This window comes from Balaenoptera acutorostrata, chromosome 17 (assembly GCF_949987535.1).
Source record: "Balaenoptera acutorostrata chromosome 17, mBalAcu1.1, whole genome shotgun sequence".
Taxonomy (NCBI): Eukaryota; Metazoa; Chordata; class Mammalia; order Artiodactyla; family Balaenopteridae; genus Balaenoptera; species Balaenoptera acutorostrata.
In genome coordinates, this window is record NC_080080.1 from 14124742 (window position 1) to 14141974 (window position 17233).

The window sequence follows — 17233 nt, forward strand, 5'->3', positions numbered from 1 at the left end:
ATTGTGTCCTCTCATGGCAGAGAGTTCTTTCTAAGGCCACAGTTCTATCGGATTAGGGTCCTGCCCTGACAACCTCATTTCACCTTAATTACTTCTTGAAGACCCTATCTCCTGATACAGTCATACTGGGGGTTAGGGCTTTAACATATGATTTTTGAGGGAACATGATTCCATCCATAGCATCTGGGGAAGTGCCTTCAAGCAGAGGGAACAGCCATGGCAAGGGCACAAATGCAGGAGGGAGCCTGGCGAGTTGAGACCAACAAAGAGGCTACTGTGGCAGCAGCTGATGGAGGTGTGGGAGAAATGAAGCCAGAGAAGAAAAGGGGACTAGCGTCTGAGGAACCAGCTGGGTGAGGGGCTCTGAATTGTAATCTGAGTAAAGCAGGGGCCAGTGCAGAGCTCTGAGCAGAGGAGTCACCTGATTTGACTTGTTTTAGTAATATCACTGTGACTGCTTGGGGAAGCAGAGACCAATTTGATGCTACTGTAGTTACTTAGGCAAGAGATAATGCCAGCTGAGCTGGTGGTGACAGTAGAAATGGTGCGAAGAAAACATATTCTCGATATAGTTTTTAAGTAAGGTAAACAGAATTTCCTGTAAAAAACCATAGATTTGGGATGTGAGACAGAGAAGTCAAAGATAACATCAAGATTTTGACCTGAGCAACAGAAATTTTGGTTTATCGTCAACTAAGATGGAGAAAGCAGAGGTGGAGCTAGTTTGGGGACAGAAGATAAGGCACCACCATCCCTGTAGAGCTCTCATTTTCTCAAGGTACAGGCATCTGATTGTAATACTTGGGGGAAGTGAGCAGAGATTAGCTGCCAGTGAGGAAGTTGCTTCCATCTTCTCAAAACTGCTCAGATTTTACTTGAACAAAGGGTCCTGGATGAAAAGTAGTTTGAAAAACTATTTACAAAGGTCAGTCACTCCATCTTACCAGAGAGAAGACTGAAGCCCATACAGGTTTAACAACTTAGCCCTGGTTGTACCCCAAGGTTTGGGTAGGAGAGAACACAGAAAATCCACAGAGACAGAATATCTAGAAAAAGAGAAAGGAAATCTCTGCCCAGTCTTGATATTGGGCATTTTGAAGAGGCAATCTCTTCAATACTGCAAGTTGGATATACATAAAGATAAGGAAAGGAATACCATCTACTGAGTTCCAGGCACCAATATTATACCATTTAATTCTACAGCAACCCAACATTACAGATAATAAAAATTAAGGCTTCACAAGCTTAAATAAATGGACCTTCAAATGTGATTTAATGGACACAGCTGGAAAGTACAGAGTTGGGGCTAGAACCCTGGCCTCTTTCATTCCCAGTCTCACATTCTTTCTGCTATGCCGACATGAATGTAGCACCATTATTTTATTTTAAGTGTTCAAATATAGCCCATGTCCATGCCAAAATACTGATCTGGAAATACAGACTGAAGTCCTATGGTGTGAGCATATTATTCAGTGATAGGTGATGTGAGGAAACAAAGAATTGAGTAAGAATTCATGATATAAACCATAAGTGACATCACTAGCTACTGAGTCTGTGTCAAACAACACTGTCCACCAGACAGCTTGACGTCTTCTAGCTGATGGCTGTGGCATGGGGGACTTCATAAGAAGGGAGGAGAAAAGAGTGTGGGGTATAAATAATATGCACGAATTACTGGGGGCTCAGTAGCTTATGAAGAACAAGCCTTTGTGATATGGTGCCCCTCATCTGGGACCATAGGGCAGTCATAAATGTCATGGATAAAGTCTCCAATCCAAGGCTTCAAGGAGCCAGTCTCCCGAGCTTCAACAAGCGGGGGGTGGGTGGGGCTGCAGAATGGCAGAGGGCCTCCCACTCACCGCCCACTGCGTGGACTCATCGCTGCCTCCTCCGTCCCGTCGCGCATGCCAGCATCCCCAGAGTAACTGCTTTTCACAGGTGCCTGTCATCTATTTCTTTTATCTATGCTGTCCCCTTGCCTAGAATACTCTCTCCTTCTTGTCACTGTGACCAGAGCCTTCTCGTGCCTTCAGGGTCTGTCCAAGAACCGCTTTTCCCAAAAGCTTTTCCTGCTCCATCCAGGTTAGTTATCCTTATCTTTACTTTCCTAATTTTCTATGCATACTTTCTCACTGTACTTATAGTGCACCAATAAGTGCGATTTTGATGGTCTTTCTATACTTGCCTCCTCTGTTAGACTCTGACTCCTGGATGTCAGGGAACCTAATGTTTTCTTTTTAAATCCTTAGTGCCCAGCATACAGCCTACATACTAGTAGTTCATAAACTTTGTTGTCCATCTGAATCACTCAGAGGGCTTCCTAAGGCCCATTCCCAACAATTTGGATTCAGTGAGTCTGTGGTAGGGCCTGAAAATGTGCATTTCTAACAAGTTCCCAGGTAATGCTAATGGTACTGGTCTGAGGACAAATTTTGAGAACCACTGCTGCATACCATAGTTTGTTTTTGCTAAATACATTTATGTTCTATTACATAAGTGGTCATAAGCATTGGCTATGAGTCACCCAGAACCTGAGTTTAAATCATAGTTCTCCAAGCTAGAAGACCTTAGAAAAGTGACTTAAGTTCTCTGAGCCTCGGTTTCCTTATCTAAAGAATAAGATAAGGATACAACAAGATAATACTAAAGCATTTACCCTGATGCTCCACAGCTCCTGCTGGTATTGAGCTGGAGGTAGAAGCACCAGAAGGAAGGGAAATGAGTGAGAAGGCAGGATGCAGCAGTCCAATAATCCCTGAATGAGGACCAGCCTCACGCATGGAGCCCAGCAGCGAGTTTAATTAAATACTACACACATTTACTTACTGAAGTATCCTATCTCCTTAACATAAACAGAAAAGAAGGCAGTGAGGCATGACAGCCTCTAGAGTGCTGGGAAGAATCTGTTTTGAGTTTTTTTCACATCAATCAAATGATTCACACACACCTCCTGTTCTGTGGATGGCTTTCAGGATTGAGTCTGGTAGGTTTTCCACCAGGGCTCACCACTAAAACCTGCTCATTAGCAGATAATCAGCTTCTGCTGATCTGCTCCTAGGCTGCCTTCCAGAGCAGCTGTTTCCTCCTGTGTTGTGATTTAAGCTATGTTAACAGTGATGAAAACAGATTTGTGTTGCTTCGCTTCTCATTAACATTATTATAGAGTTTTGCTCCCAAGATACACACTTCCTAAAAATATATCAAATTTATAAAAGGGTTAAAACTTTTTAACCTACAATGGCTTGATATTTCTCAATATCTGGATAAAGAGTAAATGATTTGGTCAATCTTCAAATTATGGGTTTGATTGGAGGTGACTGTCCACAGTCTAGCCTCTGTGCCCTCCAATTTAGGCTGACCCTCACATATTTACACGGTTTCCTGGGGAAGTCCTCACTTTTCCCAAACCACTGGCCTGCCTCACCTGGCTTATTGAATTATGGTCAGCTAGATCACCAGTCTTCCTTAGGGTGACCAACACTTCTGTTTTCCTGGGACTGGGAGCACAGTGAAAGTGGGACTTTCCATTTTAAAACCAGAAAAGTCCAGAGCAAACCAGAATGAGTTGGTCACTCTGCTACCGATCCTACAATTTGCAAGTAGCCAAGCCCACCAAGTCCTCAGGTCACAACTATTTCCAAGTCACCCTTGCCTTCCCTGCAACATTTATTTCTGGCAATTTTGAGTTTTCAAATAGCTCTTAATCATCATCGCCTCCCCCTGTTTCTGCTTCCCATACTCGTGGCACTACCAGGCAAAGGTATAATTAATTAACCTCAAAACCTGGGTGAAGATAATCATAAACAGTTTTAAATCCAGCCTGTGGAAATCAGTTGTCAGTGGGTTCAGAAAGATATGGAGCAGTGTGGAGGTCATGATGAATTTCCCAAAACACATTTCTAAATCCCTGATTTTTTTCTCTGCCTTGTCCTTTATTTTTTAGTTGGAAATAATGTATATGTCCCAGCATCATTTTTAGCCTTGTTATATTGTTCCAATGCCTACAGCTATTTGTACTTCAACAGCTCCATTGCAGCTAAACTTTGTTTACATATTTGAGGTGAGTCAGCCTCAGGTAGATTTGTTCTCTTACCTGATTTCCCAGCCCAACTTTCTACTTCCGTTTCTGAAGCTACACAGAGTGTGACCCAGCGGTGGGTGAGGAAACATGCAGGTGCAAAAATGCAGAGGATGAAAAACTCTGTACTTTGCAACAGCTTGAAGATATTGTACTGAAATCTGAAATGTGCTCAGGTAACAAATTTGAAAACATCGTTTGAATTCTTACCGTCTTCACCTCCCAGGTATCATCTCATTGGAATGCACCCTTTGAAGCAAACTGATTCCAGGCATATGTAACAGGGAGCCCCATCATACAGTATGTGTGAAAATGGTTGTCGCTTTGGCCAGCACATGGGAAGCAGATGTTTTCCAAGAGAATTGATGGCAACCCAGGCTCATCACAATCTGTCCACAATCTGTCTTTCCAGACGTATCACACCCCCACCCCCATACATGCTCAGTCACATGAAATGATTCTCCAAAACCCATTATGCCTTTTCATGCCTCCATTCCTCTCTGCACTTGCTATTTTCATAACCCAGAATATCCTCTACACTCCTGTTTCCCATTCCTCGCCTGCTAAACACCTACTGATTTTTTAGGATCCAGTTCAAATGACATCTTTAAATCCTTTCTGGACTCCAGCAAGCAATTATTTATTCATTACTCTTTGTTCCCTTAGCATGTTAAACATGCCTGTGTGTATCAGACCCCAGCAGGACGTTAGGCTCTGGCACCTGTGTCAATTCAGGTATGTCTGGGATCCACTAGAGATATGGTATGGCAATAAAATGGAGTGTCAGTAAGAGGAGCCTGCAGCTCTGTGGGAGGCTACTGTAGGACTAATAGCTTACTCAATATCTAAGACTCCTCAGAAGTTGAAAATTATTTTTCCCCGTTTAACCTTATTGTCAATTGTGGTAGCTTATATTTTTGGTGCTCTAGTACCCCTTCCCATGACCCTTCTTCCAATAACAGGCAAACCTGGTTCCTGGCCACAGTGGTGGGCATGTCCAGAGGCCCTGCCAATCATAGAACCGATTCTCTCTGCAAATCAGTTTGTGATTGGCCTAAGGGATGGGCACATGACCCCAGCAGCCAATCAGGATCCTTCCATGGGACAGATAGCTGAACAGTTGGAAGAACCACTGAGGACTGGTTCAGGGTGTGAAAAAGAAGTCAAGCCAACTAATGCTGCAAGAGTTAAGGTCATGGTTGCCATGGTAATAGTAACAGGCAAGGCAAGCTGGGCAAGGAGAATCAAGTTCCTTGTCTCCAAACTTCTGCCTTTCCAGCTCTCTCTAGTGCCCCCTACTGGCAGAACCTAAAAGGAAGACAGCTAGCAAAGGGAACACTGAGTTTGCAGTTTCAACTCTGCATCACAGAACAGAGCCTGGAAGGGTGATTTGGAGCTGAGATGCAATCATATATACAGAGAAGAATGTATACAAGCATTTTGCCATTGACCTATATGGTTTTTCAGATGGTTGTGGAAATGTGTAGGTGTTCTAGGGTCTTCTGGACATACAGATACAAAAGAGATGGTCAGTAAAGTACTCTGGGAAACAGCAAGTCATGAAAGACTGTGTTAAAAGACTAGAAATATGAAACCACCCCTATAGTCTATTCTTAATTCCTCTCTAGCTTTCTTATTTTAAATAGCATATTAGTGAATATTATTGGGATTATTGGGAGCAAATCATGGGATAGCAGTATAGCAATTAGGATTATTTTGGCAATGTTTCCTGCTATCTTATTTATTTCCCATACTTCAGAAACAACTTCTCCATCTGTTATAGGCCTTTTTCATATGGCATTGTAAGTGTTTTCATGTCCATTTACCCCACCAAACAATGAACGCTGTTATGGAGATCCTCTGTCTTATTCATCTTTGTACTGATTTACTGCCCAGGATTCGCTGAACATTTACTCATTTGTATTATTCAGCAAACACTTACTGAGCACATTTTATATGCCAGATCCTGAACTACAAGTTAGACATATAATAAACCTTAGCTGCTGCCTGCAGCATGCTCATAGTCTAATAGAGCAAAGGGATGATAAAGAGGCAGTATTAATGCAGACCGTATAAGTGCCATGGGCACAATGAGAACATGGCACTGGGGCCCCTAATCCAGGTTGAGGCAAGGAGACCAGAGAGAAGATTGCTGAATTAATCCACATTAGAGATTAGAAGGGCTTCCACCAAAGGTGGGCAGTGGGAATGAAAATTAGTAGAAAGAACTGAGACTTCTTGTATCTCAAACTTGATTGCACATGAGAATCAGTTGGAAGCTTACGAACAGCCCCCCACCCCAATGATCAGGCCTTTTCCAAAACCAATTACATAAGAGTCTCTTGAGATAGGACCTTAACATCAGCATTTTTTAAAGTATCCCAGGCGATTACAATGTGCAGTCAATTGTCCTAAAAATATGATGTCAACAGAGCTTGATAACTATATAATGGCATATATAGTAAGGAAGGGGGAGAAGTACAGGGTGATTCTCTAGCTTCTGGTCTAGGCAGCCACATAGATGGTAGATACTTAAAAAGTTGTCCTAGTATGATTGTGTATTTGTCATTCCCAAGGTGCCCTGTAAATGTGCTATGTAAACAGCAACTACTCAATAAATCTTTTTCGGATAAACGAGTACCTGGGATGTAATGTCTGCTCAGAGGGGAAGATAAGAAGCAGAGGCTTGAATAGGTACAGTTTCTACCAACAAGTACAGGTTCTACCGGCAGGTGCTTAGTAAAGGTTTGAAAGAAATCAGCAGTGATGACTGTAAACAAGTAATCTCCTGTATGTAGATAGTGGACTTAAGTAATAGGCTCGCATACATGTGAAAATTCAGACATATCCTTATGAGTAGTGCAGTTTTTAACCAAAACTATTATTGTTACCGACCAGGGTTCTTGGCTTGCATTAATAATAGAAATTGATCAGAGGTCAGACAAGAAATTCAGGCAAGGTTTTATTGGGAGCAAGAACTCCAACAGTTCCGTAGCAGTGGGGAGGGAGAATAAACAACAGTTTCCCTTGCTGGCTCACTCACTGAGAGGGGGGCGAGTTGTTCCTCATATGGGGTGAGAGTAAGGGTGTGTCCAGGGGTAGGGCAGGAGCGGTGGCTTAGGTGGTTTACCCACCCCTTAGGTGGTGGTGTGTGCAAGGGCCTGAGCAGTACCCTGCTTTTGCTCCGGCCTCTTCAAAAGTGGCAGTTGGGTTTTTTGGTTTCTTTGTGTCTTTTGTCCAGAATTTGTCCCAACTGTGCATGCATGCAGTTACTTTTAGTCTCATATAGTTTCTTTGTATTTTGTTGCTCAGAGAGAGGTGTGTCCAGGTGCAAGCATTGCAGCACTGCAGCAAAGGGTCCCAGGTCCCAGTCTGTCTCAGTATTTAGAAAATATAGTATTTTTTAAAATGTTGATTTGTAAAAATCACTAAAAAATAGATTATGTTAGACTCTTGTAAGAATCACATGGTGTTAATTACTACTGCCATTTACCAAATATTTCCAGATCTCCCTCTTCTCAGGCACACAGTGGAATTAGGCTTTCTGACCCCCTTGAGTTTGCAAAGGTCACATGACTAGTTCTGTCCAATGACTTGAAATTGGAAGTGACTCTGGACCACAGCATTCAATGGCCAAGCATTTAATTAATTTAATTAATTTTATGACTCTCTGGAGTTCTTTTATCACTTTGGCAGTTACCAACAATATCAAAGGCAATGGTGTCTACTTCAGCCTGGTTTTCTAAGCAGCTATGATGTGTCTGACTTTGAGGGCCATGAGCTAAAACTAAATCTTTGCTGTTTTAACCACTGAAATTTGTGAGTCGTTTGTTACTGCAGCATAAGGCAACCTATCCTGGTTGATAAACACTTTAACCCAGGAAGATTTCTCCTTCTAAATTCTTGATGCTTATCACCTGTATTTACTCAATTGTAGGTACTATATCTGCCTTTATAATACTTCTTGCATACTGTACATCTTCTTTGCTCTTCAGATACATGTTACTCATGTCTCCAATTAGAATACAAGCTCATTCAGGGCAAGAAATGACTCTGGATAAGGTGTTTAACTTCTCTGAGAAATAATTTCTTAATCTGTTAAATGGGAATATTAAAAACTTCTCCACAGGTTTTCAGGAGAATTGAGATGTGCACACATAGAATATCAACCACAGAGCCTAATACAAAATAGAAAATCAAAAATTATAATTTTCTTTCCTTCTGTTCATCTTTGTGATCCCCACAAAATTTAGCACATTGCTAACTGAAAAGATATACTTATGCACTGAATACCTACTCTGTGCCAAGCCCTAACTAGATGCTATTTTAACTTATTAAGTATGTATTATTTTCTCCATTTTACAGGTGAGAATATTGAGACTCAAGGAGATTAAACAATGGAGTACTTTCACTGCTCAAATGGTAAGAACCAATATTCAAATCTAGCCTAATTCCAAAGCTTGTCCTTGTTTTCCCCTAAAGCACACTGCTTCCTTTGTTGATATAATTATGGACTTATGATTTAATTATGAATTTTATAGAAAAAAATGTAGTTTGAGACAATAAGAAAAGTGATATCTTTATCTATTTAACTATCCATCTCTATAATAGTCCTCATTTCTATGAAGCTATTGAATATAAGATATACTACCAATTAAAAACAGTTTTTGGAAAGAAAATACTAACATATGAAAATTAAATATAGATTTTGTTTCACCTTGATTTTAAAAATTCAAGATGAAAGGGAAAAAGGAGATCGGTTAAAATTGATGAAATACCTTGATATAAGTAGAGACAATGACAGGCACGATACCATGAGGGCATTTTACTTGTATGTTAATGACTTAAATCCTCAAAACAATCCTGAGAAGAAGTATCATTGTCTCCACTTAGTACTGAGAAAATAGAGTAGCTGAGAAGTCCCACAACTAATAAGAGGTAACCCTGCCAGACTTATCAACGCCATCTTTCTTTACCTGTTAGGCAGAGTTGATGCCTATTTGTGGGGAGTGGTTTGAGATTTCAAAGTCACTGGTCAGTCTCTTAAAAACACCTTCTCATCCGTCTTTAGATGAAATCAGCTATGAGGCATTTCCTGAGATTGTATGATTGAGTGTGCTGACTACCTTACCCAAGGGTGCAAGGTCCCCAGGGACGTGTCCATGCAGAACAAGGGAAGGAGCACCACATCCCTGCCTAACCCTTCCTCCCCATGCCTCCCACCACTCTGCCCAGACAAGGGGTTATCACTGTGTGTGTGTCTAAAACCTTGTGAGATAAGATAAGGTCACTCAGGGAGAGCCAGAGACAGCAGTTTCCTCAGCCTCAAAAGATAAGAAACTTTGAGCTATATAAGCGAGAAAATTAAAGCTGCAGACTGTTTGGCACCAGAAAACTAAAAAGATCAAAGTGATCAAAGTCCCAGGATGCCAAGAAATTGATGCTATCAAAGGGCTTGTGCTAATAAAATGGTCCAACATAGAACAAGGATCTTTGCTAGTTGGAGGTGTGCCGTTTGCTCCATTACTACCAAGCCATCCTAATGATGTCATCTGTGCTATGAATGCCCATGCCCCTCTGAACAGGGGACAGCCTGTGACTGTCCTGTTACTGACACAGGACAGACTTTCCTGGAAATAAGGTTTTTAAGCAAAGGTATTCAATTCCACTTTGCTCAACCATGTTGGCTTCCTAGAGATTGACTAGTAAGGCTCATGTCAGCCCAGCCCCAAGCTCAGTTACCTACCAGGCATGTGGGTCTGTTTTTATCTGGCTACATGGAATAAAACTGTCTTCCAAATGTTCGCCAGCTAATGTAATGTGGAACGCATTGCTGCCTAATATTTATCAAAAGCTCTGCTGAGGGATACAGCCAAGAATGGCCTGATGGATATGCCACCCCCAGGATTCCACTAAACAGGCTGAAATATGCCCCCAGATTAGGCTCAATCAATTTAAGCCTGAACTTGACTGTGTCCAATCAGTTCCTTAGGACATTGTTTTCACTGCCTCGCCCTTTTACTAAATTGTGTCTTGGTGGGAGACCATTAAACTGGATTGAGGGTTACTGTAAGAAACTGCTCACAGTATTCATCACTGAGTCTACTGAGAGGTGTTGTTGAACACGTCAATCTTTACATCACATATTGTACTCTTCTTGAGGATCCTGGGGAGAAAGTCCCGTCTGCTCCCAGCATTAAGAATAGAACTGATCAATTTATAGCTTGTAAGTACTGTGAACTATGTAACAAGCAGGGTTTTAAAATTTTCCTTTTGGTTGCCAACTCTTACTAAATAATATTTTCAGCATAAGTATTTATAATATGCACATTAAGTCTCATCCTTGCTATTCTTAGGTCTCCTGCCTTGTTTCTCTTTATTATTTTACTCCTAATTTTAACCTATTCCATCTTGCTCTGTATTATACAAGTTACCTTAAATCCCTTTTGGAAAAAAAAATTGGGGTTCTAAATAGACTTATTATACTGTGTTGATGGTAGTACTCTAAAAAAAGATCCATTCCTTCATCTTTAAAGTGTTGTTTTTATGAAATTATGTAAATGAAAATGGCTCTGGACAGGACTAAGTGAGGTAACATATTAAACTGTCATCAATCTCTTACACATCATTTTCTATTATTTGAATAAAGAAATAGATATCTGGTTGAGTCTCATATTTGCTGTTGACATAAAATGGATGAGGAAGAAAAAATAGAAATAATGGCTTTATAACAAAACAGAATAACAATTTTCTAAGTTCCTCAGAGATCGGAATAATAGGATAACTCCAAAAAAATGAAAGTTAGCTGAGTCATATGTCACGTCCTTCGTTTTAGTTCAAATAACCAATTGCACAAATAGAGAAGGAGAAATCGTCAATTAACTAGAGTTAGAATGGAAAAAAGATCCAAGGAATTTGATTAATTATTAGTTTACTATTTAAGTCAAAATGTGTCACCACTGATTATAAGGCTAATAAAGTCTTAAGCAGGAGCCGCAGAAGACCCATACCTAGTTCACAGTAAGGTAACAATCTCAGAGCATATGTGGCCCTGGTTAATCTATATCTGGAATAGGGAACTAATGCAGGATAATACTTCTTTTAATTGAGATAAGTTTTTAGAGCAGTTTAAGGTTCACAGCAAAATTGAGAAGGAGATACAGAGATGTCCCACATACTCTTTGCTCTCGCACATGTATAGCCTCCCTCATTATCAATGTCCCCCAAGAGTGGTATATTTGTTACAATTGATGAACCTACATTGACACATCATTATCACTCAAAGCTCATAGTTTTCCTAGGGTTCACTGTTGGTGTTATATATTCTATGGGTTTGAACAAACATGTAACGACATGTATCCAAGATTATAGTATCATACAAAGTATTTTTACTACCCTAAAAATCTTCTCCCACCAACCTTAACTCCTGGCAACCTCTAATCATTTTACTGTCTTTATCGTTTTGCCTTTTCCAGAATATCATATCGTTGGAATTGTATAGTATGGAGCCTTTTCAGATTGGCTTCTTTCACATTGTAATATGCATTTAAGTTTCCTCCATATCTTTTCATTTGATAGTTCATGTTTCTTCAGTACTGAATAATATACCATTGTCTGGATGCACCACCATTTATTTATCTGTTCATCCAAAGAAAGACATATTGGTTATTTCCAACTTTTGGAAATTATAAACAAAGCTGTCATAAACATTTGTGTACAAGTTTTTGTGTGGACGTACGTTTTCAACTCCTTTGAGTAAGTACCAAGGAGCACTATTCCTACATCATATAAGAGGATGCTTAGTTTTGTAAGAAACTGAAAACTTGTCTTCCAAAGTAGCTGTACCCTTTTGCATTCCCAACAGTAATAAAAGATAGTTCCTGTTGCTTCACATCATCATCAGCATTTGGTGTTTCAGTGTTTTGGATTTTGGCCATTCAAATAGGTATGTAGTGGGTATTTTATTGTTGTATTAATTTCCATTTCCCTAACGACATAAGGTGTGGAACATCTTTTTTTGTGTATATTTGCCATCTGAATGTCTTCTTTGGTGAGATGTCTGTTAAGACCTTTGGCCCATCTTTGATTGGGTAGTTGTTTTTTTTTTTATTGTTGAGTTTTAAGCGTTACGAGTACATATTGGACAACAGTCCGTTATCAGAAGTGTCTTTTGCAAATATTTCTCTTAGTCTGGTTTTTCTTCTCATTCTCTTAATATTGTCTTTCATAGAGCAGAAGTTTTAAATTGAAAGTCCAGCTTATCAATATTTCTTTCATGGATCATGCCTTTGGTGTTATATAATAAAAAGTGATTACCTTACTCAAGGTCATCTAGGTTTTCTCATATGTTATCACTTGTGAGTTGTGCAGTTTTGCAACTTCCATTCAGGTCTGTACTTCATTTTGAGTTCATTTCTGAAGAGGATGCAAGTTTTGTGTCTAGATTTTTTTTTTTTTTTTGTATGTGGATGTCCAGTTGTCCCAGCACCATTTGTTGAAATGGCTGTTTTTTAACCCATTGTATTGCCCTTGCGTCTTTGTGAAAGAACAGTTGACTATATTTATGTGGGTCTATTTCTGGGCTCTCTATTCTGTTCTCTATTCTTTCATCAGTAACACACTGTCTTGATTATTGAAGCTTTATAATTCTTGAAGCTGGGTACTGTCAGTCCCCCAATTTTGTTTTTCCTTTGAATATTGTGTTGGCTATTTTGGGTCTTTTGCTTTTTCATATAAACTTTAGAATGAGTTTGGCAATATCCACAAAATAACTAGCTGGGTTTTCATTGGGGTTGTGTTGAATCTATAGATCAAGTTGGGAAGAACTGACAACTTGACAATATTGTCTTCTTATGAATGTCTTCTATTGTCTTATGAATGTCTTATCTACTTGTTTAGTTCTTCTTTTATTTCATTCATCAGAATTTTGTAGTTTTCCTTATGTATATCATGTACATATTTTGTGGGACAATGATAATAAGTTACTAAGAATACTGAAAACCATGTCATTTGGGAAATTACTGAAAGCATCATGTTGTACTATGGTGAGATAGGCTGTGTCTTTGGAGTTCAAACATTGCTAGCCACTTGAATTAAGTCTCTTCTACTAGCTATCTGATTCTTTGTTTCTAGTGAGAATTTATTTAGCAGATTGCTTTTCTCCCTGGGAGGAAAGAGCAACACATAGATGACATGGAGATCCATATGGGATCATAAAAAGGTAAAGAAGAAGACAATTTTTAGAGACTGCTCAGAGCCAAAAAGTAGAGAAAAGTCTAAAAATTATATCAGAAAGGTAGTGGGAAATAGAATCTGCATGAAATTGAATTCAGAATATACAGCTGAACCTTGAACAATGTGGGAGTTAGGGACACCAATCCCTGAGCAGTTGAAAATTCACATATAATTTTAAAGTTGGCCCTTTGTATCTGCCGTTCCACATCCATGGATTTAGCCAACTGCAGATCATGTAGTACTTTGGTGCATGTTTGTTGAAAATAGTTTTCATATAAGTGGACCCACACAATTCAAATCCATGCCGTTCAAGGGTCAACTGTACATACCAAGTGAGATAATTGTGTTTTAGAAAACAAATTATGACGGTCAGTATATCAGATATGTATATTCCAGATCTGTTTCTACTTGAACAAAAACTAGACTATCAAATTCATGAGTCAAATCACAGAAACTGATAATCATAGCAACTTGCCGAATTAACCATAGTAAGCATAGTGAAAAGAAAAGGAGATGAGTTCAAATCCACACACTATCACTGAATAGTTATGTTAACTTAAGCAAGATTAACTCCATTCAACTTCAAGTTATTCAAATGAAAAATAAGAAATAAAAAAGGTGCTTCCTGCCTAGCTCACAGGATTGACACATGACTTAAAATGAGATCATATTTTATAAAGTATTTTGCAAACTGTAATATGCTAGAAGACTATTATTTTCATCATGACTGTTATGATTAAATAAATTTCATAATGATCAAAGGCACTGAGCAATTGTGGACCTCAGTCTCAAGTGGAGCTGAGTGCTCAAGTCTAATGCTCCCAGGGGAGAGCCCGTGACTTCAAGAAGCATATATATTAATAATAGTGAGTCTGACAAGGAGAGAGGGATGTAAGTGCTGAGGTGATTCAGCTTTTATTCCCTTGTCAGTTAATATAATAGTTACACCTAGAGAGAATACCATATTTATTTGGGAATATATATATATATATATTTATATATTGATAAGACTTTGGGGATGAGAGAACTGACAGATAAATTCAACTAATTAAGATGATTCTTCCACTGCCTTCCAAGATGTATGAGTCTTATTAATTCTACATCTTTTGTTTTCATGGATAGCAGAATAGAATGAGGTTTATCATTTTGAAAGCACATGTTATAATAACGTAACATTTTATATAAAGGAAGTGAGAAATCTGGATATCCATAATAACAACAAAAAATAAAAAAACAGAGGAAGGAGTATGAGAAAAGCAAATCCCAAGTGGTGACAAGGTCAAAAGTAACTTTCAACCATTGAAATATTTGATATAGTCTGTGTTGAGAAAAATAATGGCCTCCCAAACTTGTCCACAACTTAACCCCCAGAACATGTGAATATGTTATGTTATTGGGCAAAACGGAATTAAGGTTGTTATCAGGTGACTTGAAAATAGGGATATTAAACTGGGTTATCTGGGTGGGCCCAATTAAATCACAGAGTCCTACTCCATGAGAAACAAAGATCAGAGAGAGAGAAATGCAACATGAGAAAGACTCAGCCTCGTTACTGGCTTTGAAGATGGAGAAAGGAAGCCATGAGTCAAGGAAATACAGGTAGCCCCCGGAAGCTGGGAAATGCCCTCAAATTACAGCCGGTAACAAACTGTCCCACAGTTACAGGAAACAGAATTCTGCCAACAACCTGAACAAGCAAGAAAATGGATTCTCCCCTGGAGCATCCGGAAGGGAATGCAGCTTGCCGACAGCACTTTGATTTAAGCACAATGAGACCCCATAACAGATTTCTGACCTCCAGAGCTGTAAGGTAATAAATTTGTGTTAAGTTGTTAAGTTTGTAGTAATTTGTCATGGCAGCAGTAGAAAATTAATGCATAGCCTTCTTAGTATGATAAAGAGCACTGTGTAATGTGAGGCCTTCATACATATCTTAAATAGACTATTAAAAAATAAGATGTTTATTATGACTTGATTTTCCTAGTAATAGGAGTGATTTCTCATCCTACATCCAGGTGTTCCTAAGGCAAAAGTAAAACCAGTTAAGTATGGCCAGGGGAATAGCTGAATGCTGGGTTACACATATTCTAGAACAGCATAAGAATAGTCAGTAGAGATATCTTAGGAGAAGCACTGGCAGGAAATATCTTAAGAAGATGCTTTATTTGCCCCCAAGGAGTGAATGTAAGGGGGAAGAATATGGTAAAAGCAAAGATAAACAAGGTATTTCTGGCAGAAGATATATAAGTGGACAATAAGAACATGGAAAATTATTAAACATTATTAGTTATTTGAGAAATGCCAATTAAATGTAGGGGGTACCACTTCACACCCACTTGAAAAGATAAAATTTAAATACCGACAAAACCAAATGTTGATGAGGATGTGGAACAACTGGAACTCTCATACATTGGTCATGGGAGTGTATAATGGGCTATAGAAAAGTCCATTTCCTTCTGGCTCTAAGCCCATGCTATGTTCACTCTACTACACTGGTTAATTATTTACAGAGCATCTAATGTATGTCAGACACTGTGCAGGGTCTAGGGATAGAAGAGTGAACAAGAACACAAAGACACAGTTGCTGAAGTCATGGAATTCACAGTCTAGTGCAGGAAACAAATATTAATCAGAGAGCCAAAGAAATAAAAATAAATTTAGAGTTGCAACTCTGATAAATTACAGAAAAATATATTTTGTGTTATGAGAACACATAATACTGGGCATTTATCTAGTAGGGGAATAGCAGAGATTTCTGCATAGAAGTGATGATTCAGTGGGCATAATCCTTGGGGAAGGTAATTTTTTGTTGTTGCGGGTGTTTTATTATTACTGATACTATTATTTTACTAGGAATGTCTAAAGTCAGGAAAACCACTGAATTGGAAGAATGTTAAAAACAAGATAGATGCCTATCTCTCTGAGAAAGGTAGATATCTGTCCTGCCCAGAGAGAACATGCCCACTCAAGGTCCCTTTTAATTTCATGATCTAGTTATTTTATGATATAATGTACTGGAAAGAATTAAAAGCAAAAACAAAAAACCTAGGTTTACATTCCAACGCTATTATTAAATTCTAGCTCGAGAAATACAGAGATTCAGAGACATTAAATTCTTATTCAGTATCACATGGTCTATAAATGATTGGGTTAGGCAGCCTTGGACAACTCAGGCTTTTATTTAGGGTTGAAAGTCTTGTTTATTCCATAGTGAAGTAGGTATGTTGTCGCTGAGAGGCAGGGAAATAGGTATAGGGAACATTGTCATTTCTTTTTTTTTTATGTTAAAAAATATGTATACTTATTTCAATTTTCAGATGCTTCAACTGTTACAGGCCATGATGATTTAAATAAGAGGAAAAAAAAATTTGCGAAAGGAAAAGAAAACTTTTATTTAGAGAACCATTGTCATTTCTTGCCCAGATTCCCTCTGGTTTACTTACCAGTTCTGTGCACACATCCACCAGTTTCTATATGTTTGCTCCTACTGCCTTACATCTACAATCTTCCAAGTGCTGTTTCTGAACTACTAGAGCCATTTGGGTTATGTGCACAGGAAGATGGATGTTTCTTCCCCACCCACCCCATAACCCATAGCCAATGACTGACTCCTGTGGGAAGAGAAAAGCTCAGCTCCCTTGCCTTGAGGCTGGAGAAACTTTGATGTGTAATGTATATTGCAGAGAACTATGCAGGATTAGGCTGAGACTGGTACTTTGCCAGAAATTATACTCTTCCTGGGGTCCTTCTTCCCCATCCCTTACCAGTTTCTTCCTGGAACATTTCCTTAATAAATCACTTATGCATGAATCCCCATCTCAGGATGTGCGTCTAGTGAATGCAGTCTAAGAGCAGGTGAGAGCTAACCTCCCAGACGGTAGGTGAGAATCTCTGACCCAGCTTGAGAGAGGAAGAGGCTAA

General features: G+C 39.1%; 1 long non-coding RNA gene across 1 annotated transcript in view; it reads left to right on the plus strand.

The window, feature by feature from the left end:
- LOC130705543 (uncharacterized) overlaps positions 1-16707 on the plus strand; it is a 155138-nt gene extending 138431 nt beyond the window's left edge. The window contains exons 4-6 of the long non-coding RNA XR_009005828.1: positions 8444-8500; positions 14972-15122; positions 16630-16707. This is a non-coding gene — a long non-coding RNA (uncharacterized LOC130705543). The remainder of the gene's footprint in view (positions 1-8443; positions 8501-14971; positions 15123-16629) is intronic.
- Positions 16708-17233: the final 526 nt, after the last annotated feature.